The following is a 12,969-nucleotide window of genomic DNA, read 5'->3' as shown; positions in this document are numbered from 1 at the left end:
TAAATATGCACATGTTTATATGGAGTGTGTCCTATATATTGTGGTTAGTCTAACCATGTTGGACCCAATAAGTTTGGGGACCAAGATGTACTTGAATGATGTTTTAGGTACATTGGAGATGCAATGGAGGCTTGTCTCATATATAAGGAAGGTGTTGTCACCATATGAGAATTGGAGTCAAGCTAGGATGATCGATGAACTCTTATCTACAACATCAAGCCATTGCTATCTCGGTAACAAGTATCTTATTCATGCACTCTCATATAGCATCCAACCTCTTGTAGGTTGTATCTTGGCATGAAATTATTTATTTCGAAAATATTGCGGTTCTTGAAAAACCCTTTTAAAAGTAAAACTTCTTATTGAACATTTGAGTAATTTGAGAAGATGCATATGATAGGTTATATATATATATCATATTTTATGATTCACCTATCACAAATATGCCCTCTAGCAATTTATTGCATATCAATTCCTCAAAGAGCTCTTATGTGCAATATTGATGAAATTGCGAAATAAATCCATATTTATGATACTTGTTGCCTTTCTCAAAACACCCCAACTAGCTCTATTTCCCTTATTGTTAGTTGTGATGTTTTTGAGGTTTAACTTGGTTGAAGTTCATTCATATACCATAAGTGAAAATTGGAGCCATAGGCTATATATGCTTCTTAAGCAAACATCCTTTGGTATATTTTATGACTTCATCTTTGATATCTTGTCTTATCTATTTTGTTAACCTCTTGTGTGTGCATGTTTCTTTATGGATCACTTTGTCCACTTTAGAAACTCATATACATAAGAGAGTTAATCCATCACCTTGATATCCTTGTTCTTTGCCAACCATCTTTTACCCCTTTTTTTGTTTTAGTGGGTTGGTAAAGAAAATTTATGAGTGCTTGGTTTATTTATTATCTTCATGCACTCATATCTCGTAATTTTTGGACTAAAGTTGTTCTTGATAAGCATACTCTCTTTATCTTAGTTGCATTCTAAATGATATATAGGGAGTGAGGATTCCATGTTTGTGCATATTGTATTCAAATGCAAACATTATAAATTGTGCACGAACCTTGGGGAGCTTTCTTAGTTTTAGAAGCACTATATCTCTCTTATCATGATATCTTTGTTTGTCCAATTGGATCTTTGATTGCTTGCTTTATTTGTTGAAGCTCACCTCACCATGTTATCTTTATGCAATCTTTGATCCTCAATATAGTTTGACTTCCTTCAAGTATTCATCATTGGATATGTGCACTTGATTCCACTCAAATTATGAGAAGTGCAAACCTTGGGGAGGAACTCACATTATATTTGCCTTCTAAATTTTTCACCCATTTTGACAATCGATGCCAATGGGGGAGAAGTTTAGAGGGTTTAAGGGAATGGTTTTATACTTAAGTTTGGTTTGTGCTTAAGTGTTTTGCCTCTCATGCATTCCATATTTATATGTCTTGCATGGTTGTATATATATAGTGGAAACTATCCCAAAGGTTAATCTTGACAATGTATGCAATGAAGTATGCAATGAATTCATGTTCATCACACGTGCATACATTGTGGGGGAGTTTTCTCTATATATATTGGTTCTACTCACATCCATTGCATTTGTTGTAGTTGTGTGAGTAGAGCCGGTTTTGATATGGGCTAGTAGCTTTGTGTTACTTGACCATATCAAATACAACCTCTTGTATACAACTTATTCTCGGATAAGTTGCGTACTTGTTTCTAATATTCATTATATAAACCCTCTTATTGTTGTTGTCATCAATTACCAAAATGGGGGAGATTGTAAGGGTACATTTCCCCTATGTGTGGTTTTGGTAATTAATGACAACCCCTATGGACTAATGTTTTCATTGAGTTTATATGAAGGAATATTCCATAGGTACTACTTGCTCTCCATGTGTTGGATTCGAGTATGGATGCCATGAAGATAAAGGTATATCTTGTGTATTGGCATCAAGATCATCGGTATGAAGATATATATATATGTGATATGATCAATAAGAAGAAATGAAGATAGAGTTCTTATGTGGAACTCAATATTAGCCATGCTCTATCTTATGTGAGTATGAGAAGATACAAGGTTGAGTTGGGCAAGTTCAAGATGAGCATCTCAAGTGAATCACATGCTTAAAGCTTGCCATCCATATGGTGATAATGGACTAGTGAAGATGTGCATCAATGGAGCTTTCCCATCATAGTGTATGGGGGAGCATTTGTGAGTCTTCACGAAGCAACATTGGTCAAGTGAGGCATTCCGGCTTGAGTGAAGCTTGAAGAATTATCATCAAGATCAAGCGGGATGCGCAAGGCAAAGGTATGGCCTTGCTAGGTTTTCCTTTTACCGGTCTCAAGGTGGATGTTGGGAGACCGGATTATAGGATAGATAGCCGCACTATTAAGAGGGGCTTTCGGTTGAGTAACTTGATCACATCGTCTTAGAGAGCTCAATCCTTTGCATACTTTGCATATCCTTATTGCTTCTTGGTGTTTCTCTATGTGAGGTTCTTGAGCTTGTTGCTAGCTTTACAACAAGCCCAAGTTCATCGAAAACGGAGTTCGCATGCATCTTCTATTGCGTTTTCGAGGTTGGGTGATTTTACCGGTTATTCATGATATAAGGTTATACCCTTTTATATTCATGATAAAATCCCCTCCTATAGTTTCTTGAGTTTGCACTTTCTATTGGATAGCATTTGTTGTTATCTTTCCAACGAAATTAGTTTCATGTCAATCGGAGTTCGGGAGCAATAGTTATTAAAGAAAAGGTAAAAGAACAAAAAGAAAAAGAAAAGAAAAAAGGGGGAAGGCTGCCGGTTGCCGCCCGGCCTGCCGGGCCGCACGCCGGCCCACCCGGTCTGCACCGGGCACCAACCGGACCGGGCGGCCACCGGCCCACGCGCCCGGCCAGCCCAGCTGCCCCTCCGGTCCAACCGGGATCCGGGTGAGCCGCCTCGCGCGGCCTGTGGCCGGCCTCGCCCTCGGCCCGCGGCTGGCACAGGCCTGGCTGCCTCCCCGGCCCAGCGGATCCGCACTAGGCCGCCTTGGCCGCCGAAGGCCCACAGCCTGCCTCTCCCCCGCGCGGCTGAAGCTTTCCGCCGCCCGGCCACGCGGTGTCTTTGCCGCCCGGTTCTTTGGGCCGGTCGGACCGGGCTCCCTCGAGCGCCCGGGCCGATCGGCGGCTGCAACCGGCTGGCCACTTTTTTAGCCCGATTTTAATGCGATTTTCACCCGGTTTTCTCCCCAACGGTTATTTTTCTCCCTAGACTATAAATAGCCCTTCTTCCACCTTGAGCAACAACTTCTTCCCCTTTCTCTCACCTCCATTGTTGCATTTGAAGAAGTTGCTCTCTCCCTTGATTCCTCCAACCATTCTTGCTCATATTTGAGGATTTGAGAGAGGAGATCTAGATCTACACTTCCACCAAACCATTTCTTCTCTAAGTGAGGGAATCTCTTGGGATCTAGATCTTGGAGTCTTTAGTTGACTTTCCCCCTTGTTCTTCCTCTCCAATCTCATCCTAGCATTCGTTGCTTTGGTGGGATTTGAGTGTGAAGGACTTGAACACCTCCGGTGTTCTTGCTTTGCATCATTGCATAGTGTTGAGCTCTCCACCACGATTTGTTCGAGTGAGAGACCGTGAGCTTGTTACTCTTGGAGGGTGACCTCCTAGTTGGCTTGGTTGGTGTCCCGGTGATCTCTTCGTGGAAGATTGTGAAGGGGCCCGGGCTTCTCCTTCGTGGAGCTTGTGAAGTGGTTGTGGAGCTTGCCATCTCCGGAGCGGAGGAAAAGCTAACCATAAGGAAAGGGCCATTATCCTTCGTGGGTGTGGTTCGGAGAATAGGGTGAGCCTTCGTGGCGTGGGGAATCCTTCGTGGGACCTCCACTCCTCCAAACGTGACGTACCTTGTTGTAAAGCAAGGGAACACGGGAATACATCCTCGTCTCCGCGTGCCTCGGTTATTTCTATACCCGAGCTCTCTTTCCTTGTGATAGCCATCGTGCTTGAAGTACATATATCTTGCTATCACTTGTGCTACATATATCTTGTGCCTATCTTGCTTAGCTCTAGTTGCTATTGTTATACTTAGTTGAGCTTAGCATATTTAGGGTTTGTGCTTGTAAACTAAACGATAGTTTAATTCCGCATTCTTACAAGACAAATCCGCAAGAGTTTTGTAATTGCCTATTCACCCCCCCCCTCCCCTCTAGGCGACATCTCGATCTTTCACTATCTACTCGGGTTCTCGCTGTGAAAGATCGGGGAACACCCTAGGAGGATCTGCTGGGATCCCCTTATCATATGGTATCAGATTACTGGGTTGCTCACGGCGAGGTTGTGTTGATCGATCTCATTGGATCGGTTTGCATCAGAGGAGATTGGCTCAAGGTTGAAGGAGGTTGGGAGGAGGAAGATTGGTGCTGTTGTGGTGCAGTTTTCCTATCATCCATGGCTGTTCCAGATGTCAAAATCGCGAAATTTGGTGTTTGCAATCGGGAAGAAGAAGGTAGATCGCGACAGGATCCGGTGCCCAGACCGGCCGACCGGCTCCAGGACTGGCCGGGCCGGTGCCACACCTGGTTAGACCGGGCTCCAGGCCGATCAGACCAGCCAAAACCGGCTCCCAGGCCGGTGCCATCCGGGCCAGTTCCAGGGGCTTCTGCCCGCCAGGCCGGTGCCCAGGCCGGCATGACCGGGCCACAGACCGGCTAGGCCGGCGCCCAGGCCAGCCAAGCTGGGTCTCTGACCGGTCATGTTGCTGCTGTTTTACCTATTCCTGCTGTTTTGACTGCTGATGTTGTTGATGTTTCTTCACCTTTTCGTGATGTGGTTAGGAAGGAAGATATATACCACGACTACCTTCATATTGTGATGGGTTCGCACTCCGATGCATCTACCATCAAGTGGAGGTTGGCTAGCTCCGCGATGCCGGCGGAATTTCAGCTTCGGGAGTCACACATTGACAGTGCTTTTGAGAGATGCAAGGAATTTGATAGTACGTCCGGTGGCCAAACTGAATTTGATATTGCATACCGGCGTGTTGATGATGTTCTGGCTGATTGGTACCATGATTTTCTGATAGTTCAAGGTATCATTGGTGTAAGGTCTAGTTGGGCGGATTTCAAGCAGTTTCTGTGTGCTAGATTCGGGTCAAGTCCAAAGAGTTGGAAAAGGCGGTGGTGTGCTCTAACACTACCGTGGAGGAGGTTGTTCCAGTACAGGCGGTCACTGAGGAGAGGAAACTTGGCTCTGATACCAAGGACACTATTGTGACTGTTGAGGAGGACGTACCATTGAGCGGGCTGAATATGCAACTCAAGAAGGTACAAGATGATGCTTGCAAGACAGTTGACAAGGGGCAGCGATGGAGTTTGTTTCAGACTCAGTGTCTTATAAAGGGCAAGTCTTGCAAATTGATTATTGATGGTGGTAGCTGTACTAATGGCATAAGCAAGGCGATGGTTGCAACACTGGGTTTGTCTACATGGCGTCTTCCTGAACCTAAACATCTTGAGTGGTTGAATAGATGTGGTATGCTGAAGATTACTCATAAGGTGTGTGTGTCATTTACAGTTGTTGATTATATTGATGAGATAGAGTGTGATGTGTTGTCATTGGAGGTGTGTGGATTGCTACTTGGGCGTCCTTGGCAGTATGATCGTAATGTGACACATGCTGGGAGAGAAAATACATATTCTTTTATGCATGATGACAAACAACGGACTTTGAAGCCTATGGGTGATGATCATATCAAGTCTGGTGTGGAGTTAATGGTGCGTAAGGAGAAGTTGCACAAGCCTAAAGTGCAGCATGAGGTGCATGATGTTCCGAGCATTGATGTTGGTGATGTTTCATCCATGCATGTAGATGACAAGCCAGTTCTTGTTGGTGACAAGCCGGATTAAGCTAATCCTATTGTTGATGATGTTTCAGCATGTGCTACAGTTCCAGTTTGTGTTGACACCAGTATACAGACTGATGATGTTTGTGTTGATGGTGTTTCACTACATATGGCGCAAATGCGCGTGAGAGGAGTGGGAGGCGAGCGCGTCAGTGGAGACAGTGGGCAGCGGCACTACCGTGCTAGGAGTACTGCAATCCAGTTTTTCGCGATACCGCGGATGCATCGAGGCAAGGATGGACGTGTGAGATATTTATGTGGCCCAGATATTATACATCTTGTGCAGGGTCATGTTCAGCGACATAGGAGTCCATCAAAACCTCACAAGACAAAGGTATTGGCGCCGAAGTCCAAACTCATGTGGATAAGAAAGGACGCACCAACTGGTGTATTCAGTCAAGCACGCCGAGAGGGAGGATGTGGTGTGGTAGGCAGGCAAGACTTGAAGACGGCGCGGACGTGTGATGTTCATATCACGTCACCTTTTCCAGAAGACCCTCACGCGTTGGGAACAACGCTTCTTGAAGGGGGAGGATGATATAGGCATGAAGGCCAAGGTGAAGCCCAATTTTAGGACTCCACCTAGCTAGTTATCTTATTTTATATATTTTATATCTATGGTCATATGTGGGCTAATTAGGGTTTTTAATAAGTTGTGTGTTTTGACTTGGGCCTGTCTGAGTCGAACTAGTGAGTCCCACTAGGGGCTTGGCCGGCCACCACCCTCTCATATAAGGGCTGGTGCGGCTAGGGTTAGAGGTAGACAAGTTTAGGTTAAAAACTATTGGGTGTGTTCACGTGTATCATCCCTCCGAGGGTACGGCACTGCCGTTTATCTAGTTCTCAATAAGATCCGCTGCGAAGGTCTTGTGTTCATCAAGTATTATCTAGCTCAGGTTTGGAGGCGTATCGTTCATCGATCCGTTTCTTGCTGGATTTGTCCCTCTTCTCCAGGCTGCGTTCATCGCGTTATTGGGAGATTCTATCTACCCGGGTTCTCGCTGTGAAAGATCGGGCAACACCCTAGGAGGATCTGCTAGGATCCCCTTATCAAAGCTGGCACATCATAGATCCTGACATAAATCACAACGAGATGATTTTCTACGATGCTCAGAAGTATCGATTGCATGCACTGAAAATAGAAGAATGGCCTATTTTCGCCTGGCAAAGGTTGTGCAAATGACCTATTGGAGCATGCAGTGACGTGCTTGAAGTTGTGGAAAATAATGGCATGTGGATATGGAACCTTCTTTTTTATCATGGAGGAATCTCACAATCACATCAACATGTTGCACCGCTCTTTGATTTTTGCTAATCACTGTCCAGACCAAGCGCAACAACCTGGATATAATGTTTTTCATTGACATCATCTAAAAGTAAGCTTCATTTATGCGTTCAATACCATGAGCTCAATAATTCAGGTGTGTGGATGAGCTGTGGGAAAACTTGTTTCTTCATGCGAGATCACTAAGAACATCTCCACAGGCGGCCCCGATAGCTATTTGTGGCTCGGTGTGGTTTTTGGGCTCACATCCCCCCTCCCCCAAAAAGCTCTGGCGCGGTTTCGAGTCCAATAAAATCGCCGGCAACCTTGTGTCGGCCCCTTCGCGAAGGACGCGAATCGGGCGCGCCGGCGCCTCACGACATGTCAGTTTTCGTGGGTGGAGCCGCCTTGGCAACGACTCAACGGCCGGCGGCATCATAATTGCGACGTCTCGGCTATTGTGCAGCCGGCCACAGATGAGACCACCAGTCCAAGCGCAGACGTCGTTGTAAATCCGACGCCTCGGCTGTTGTGCAGCTAGTTGGCATCGCTTGTTAGTACACCCTCCACCGCGATGTCCCTGTACACTCCACCGCCGCCGCGCTATCCTCTCCTCTCCACCACCGCCGTATTCCTCTGCAAAATAATGCCGCGGAGGCTGCATACCATGTATTAGATGCTTGGCTGTAACGGTCGCACGCCGCCATCGGCGCCGCAGCCAGCACCGCAGCCACAGCCGCCACAGCCACAGCCAGACGCCGAGATCGACTTCAAATCCGACAACTCTGACAACTCCATTTTAGACGACTGGAAGGCGTATATAGCAGACGCAGAAGCTGAGGCGACGGAGGCGCGTCACAGTGGAGCGAGCAGCAGCTGGTCCACGGTGACCCGGAGCAGGCGGCGATCCTAGCCTCCTTCAACACGCAGCGCTTCCAGAGGCTGAAGGAGGAAGAGCAGGAGTTCTTCAACGAAGCCAACTTCAACCATGCTGTTGAGCTCTCGCGCCAGCGGGCGGCCACGGAGGAGGCGGGACGTCTCCTCACGGCGGCGGAGTGACAAAAACTCCTTGAGCTCAACGCTCAACGCCATGCCGAGGCGGCCACCCGCGAGCAAGCGAGGCTCGCCCAGAACGAGGCGTCTCGTGAGTGGCTTGCGTCTCTGAGGGGCCAGCGCCACCGGCAAGCTCCAGCGTCGACGGCGGCCATGCTCCACCACCAGATGCGCGAAGCAAGGACGGAGTGGCGGGCACAGACGCATGCGGCAAAGGGGAAGAACGACGACGAGGCAGGCCCATCGCACGTCCCAACTGACGGCCAATAGATTAGGGTTCGGTCTAATTTAAAGTTCAAGTTTCATTAAGTTTAAATTCGAGCCACTTTGTTAAAACTAGTCTAAATTCATATGAATTTTTTTCTTAAATGATTTTAGTTTGAATTTTTTTAGGGGCCACGGGTGTGGGAACAACATCTCTAAATGGAGTATGCAGTACCGGTGCCTATTTAAAGGGCACCGATAGAGATGCTCTAACATGGAGTCAATAATGCAAGTGTCTAGATAAGTGGTGTGATAACTTGTAGCTGCCACGTCTGGGATTTGCCGATTTTTCCGTGGACGATTCTACACAGTGCCCAGGCACCGGATAGCCCCATGTCCGAACAGAATATTTCTCTAAATAGAACAAGCTGGTAGTGACAGGTAACCGAAAATAGAATGGGGTGATGCGGTGCAACATTATTCTTTCCCGTATAAACCAGCCCCACACATGAAACCGCCCGAGGATTTCTACAAATAAAATAGTTGTGGTCCCCTTTTCTCATCTTGAGTGCATGCAACCACACAACCGGTGTACGCGTGTTCTGTAAAATGAAGAATAATCTAGAAGAAAAAATGATGTAAATTTGTCTAGTTCTCGCAAAATTCCTCGAAAATTACTTATATTAGCTACTTTGTGATTCCAATTGGTGATGTAAGAAAGGCAGCGGTGGATGTAGAAAAGTGAAAAAGTTACATCTACATACACAAAAATGGGAGTACAAAACATACTAGTGTTTCACAACCTTGATCCGTTCAAGATTTTAGATGTAGAAAAAAGGATAAATTTACATTCAGATGCAGAAAAACTAGGATCACAAAACACATACTAGTATTTTACACGTTGATCAATTCAACATTTCGGATGTAGAAAAAGGATAAATATACATCCGGATGCAAAACTTTAATTTAAAATTGGAGAAAACTGCATCCTATTTTTTCATCATTCTGCATGTATAAAAAAGCCGGAAGTACATCTAGTTCCAAAACTTATAGTTAGAACTGGGAAAAAACTGCTACAGTTACATCTTTGATGAGGCTGTGCTCGGAATCTGAACACGTGTGAGTCCTTCTCTGTTCATGGTGTAGCTCGAGAAATAGCCTGCCTGGATTCGGACCCCATTCCCTTTGGGACAAAAATTCAGATCAGATCTAAGGGAGTGGGGCGGATTCCTTTTAGAACAAGAAGCCGGTGATCCCTAGAGGGAGAGGTATAGGCTGTGGCTGAGGTACTCACCGGCGCGATGCGCCGCGCCCTCGATGTTGAATCACCGCCACCACGTCGCGCCGTCGCCGTCACCGTTGAATCACCGCCACCGCGCTTCCCGCGCGATATACCGCCACCGTGCCGCCCTCCCGAGGCGCCACCACGGCGTCGCGCTGTCGAATCACCGCCACTGCATCGCGCCCGTCGCTGTTGAATCAGCGCCACCGCGCCATCCGCCCGATCCGCCTGCACCCTGCCACCCGCCCAAGGCGCCACCACCGCCCTCCGCCACCTCACTGCTCGATGTGGCTGCCGGTCGTCGCCTCCGACGAAGAGATTGTGTATGCGAAGAGAGCGGAGGGGTTCGAGGGAGGACAAGCGAATGGGGAATTTTACTGGGCTCACGAGCGGTCTCTCTCTCCTGGGCTATTAATTTCTTACTATCGGACGTGGTAGGTGGGAGGCAAACGTACATGAGTCATCCGATTGAAATCGGACGGCACAGCTCGGGAGCACTGCCTAAGACTAGATGGTGCCCTGGCAAGAAATAGATTTCTCCTTTTTCCGTTGGAAAATACATCCAGATATGGCTTTTCAAGATCAACACATACGAAGGAAAATGGCTATTGCTCCGGTGTCCCCCCTCTCTAAACTTTGTTCTATTTAGACGGCTAGGATCTGCTGATATCCATTCGTGGGTTGACTTAATGTGTGTGTTTGGTTCATGGGCAAATATGTACGGGATGAGATGGGATAAAATATGTTTAATTAACGATAATAGAAAAGGATAAATAGGCTATTAACACACCGATTAATATGTAATTAACGGGTCCTTTTTTCCTTCGTGGCTGAGGCCGGACCTAGCGGAGCGGCCGCCTAACCATGCCTAGCAAGGTCACTGCCCGCACGTATTTAGCGAGGCCGTTTCTGTCGACTGGGTGTGGCGCAGACGTAGCAAGCTCGCTGCTCGCCATGCCATGAAGGCCGCCACCGCCGAGCTAGGGAGCCACGTTGAAAATCAAGCCCGTCGCTCACCGCGCCCTGGAGGTTGCTGAGCCGAGCTGGGGAGCCACGCGGAAAAACGAGCCCACCGCTCGCTGCGACTTGGTGGCCGCCGCCGAGCTGGGGAGCCAGTCATACGACGGTGGTAGGTGTCGGAGTCGCGTCGACGGCCATGGATTCTCAGGTGGCTAGTGAGATTAGTCATGAAATTCACGGATCATATGGTCCCGCCTTTCTCAGAAATATTCAGTTTTTTGGATGGGATCATCCATATTTTCTGGTCACGAACCAAACGCTCGTTTACCCCCTTCAATTTTGGTTGGAAAGGGAGGACACTGAAGCACGCCCCAAGGAAAATAGCAGAGTGGAGGTGTGAACGCCTAGAAAGGTTCCGGGCACATCTTTAGAACATGCTCTGTGTGAGCAAAATTGTAGAGAGAGTGGCTGGGAAGGTTGACATATTTGAATCTAGCCTACATTTTCTCTACGAGGAGGCGTGGTATAAAGCTTTTGAGTTCTGCTGCTTTACTGCAAGATTATGATTCATCATGATTTATGTATAAAACTGTGTTTTCCCTTATTTTTGTAAGTTTAGTTCATTCAGCTTTGATACAAGTACTTTTTATATAGTAATGTGCATCCCAAGGTGTTCGCAACAGGCCACAGCGAGCATGTATGTGGTCCGGATTCAGTTGAAGTTTAATGGGTGGTTACTAAGGGTGTGTTTGGTTGATGCCCACACTAGCCCTACCAAATATTTGGCAAGAGTTGGTTGCCAAATTTTTGGTCAAGGAATCCTTGGCCCACGTTTTGCCAACTTTTTGGCAAGAATCTGTGAGGGGGAGAGATGGGCATGCATTGGCAGCCAAAATTTTGGGTACAAACCAAACAATAACCACCACTCTATGGTCAACCAATTATTTGGCGGGGCAACTTGAGGAACCAATCCAAACACACCCTAACTCCTCTAAAGAAAGGAAAATACTTCACATCCGCCGACCGATTAACTTCGCGCGATCGGTCGCTCGGGACGGAACGCGGCAATACGTCACCCGCGCAGCCGCAGGTAACCGGTCAGTCTCACACTTGTTTTTGCGTGTCGCCGCTGCTAGTAGCACGCATGCGTGAGCTTTGTGGCCGCTGCTGGTAGGACGCATGCATGCGCGTAGCTTTGCTAGCTAGCTGATGCCGCATGCGCACTTCGCACATGACCAGAACTTGTCTTCTACCCGTACGCATGCACCCACCAGGGTAGGGCTAGTGTGCTCCTATGCATCAATGCTGATTTTTCCTATGTCTACACAACTTGTTAGTTATTTTGTAGGTACGTGTCTTATGTGGCCGTCCTTTTTGCTGCAAACCGTTGCACCGCTTACCCATGCTGCTCTCACCGCTCAAGCTTTGAATAGTGCAGGCCGGCACCGTTTCAATGGGTCCGCGAGTATGTTGCAAGGCTCTTGTGTCGCCGACGATGATATTGCAATGACGCCAAACAATAAAGTTTTATCTTGAATTTTTTTGATATGGCATACATGCACTAAAATTGTAACACACTCATATGAGTTATGTTGTAAAAGCAGACACAAGATGTATGTTTTATTGTTGCATTTTCTTGGATTTTTTTATGGTGCATAAATGGTTTTAAAATGTAACAAAGTCGCAAGAATTTTGTTGTGAAAGCATATTCGAGATGTTGTAAATATTTTTGGATGTTCGCTACTAGTTTGGGTTTTTCCCAAAATTTTGATGTTACATACGTGCATGGAAATTGTAACAAACCCCAATGCCTTTTGTTGCAAAATCACAAGCCAGATGTTGTAATGTTTTAGGTGTTTGCTACAAGTTTGTGCTTTCCTCGGATCTTTCAATAGTGTTTACATCTTTTTAAAAAGTTGCAATCAAATGGTTTATTTGTTGTAATTGCTTATGACATTTTGTTGTAAATGAATCTTCACATAAAAATCTGCTCAAGCACTATTTATTGCTCCAAACACATTGATTCGTTGCAATTGTCTGTGATTTTTGTAAAAATTGCTAGCTATTTTTTTTGCAAATTATTCGATGCTATCTATGATTTATTTTATTTTTTGAAGTCATCACTTGTCAGTGCAAATCTAGTTATTTTTTAGCTGCCGAACTGCCATTTTCACATGTAGCTTGTGTGTGGAAATAGCAAATACAGAGTAGACTTCATTTGCATAGGAGCTATCACACGAGAAAACCCATCAACGCATAGAGCAGCACATGGTGGGGCCATCAGCCACCTGACCAT

This window comes from Lolium perenne, chromosome 3 (assembly GCF_019359855.2).
Source record: "Lolium perenne isolate Kyuss_39 chromosome 3, Kyuss_2.0, whole genome shotgun sequence".
In the NCBI taxonomy this organism is placed as follows: Eukaryota; Viridiplantae; Streptophyta; class Magnoliopsida; order Poales; family Poaceae; genus Lolium; species Lolium perenne.
Note: the sequence above shows the minus strand (reverse complement) of the source record.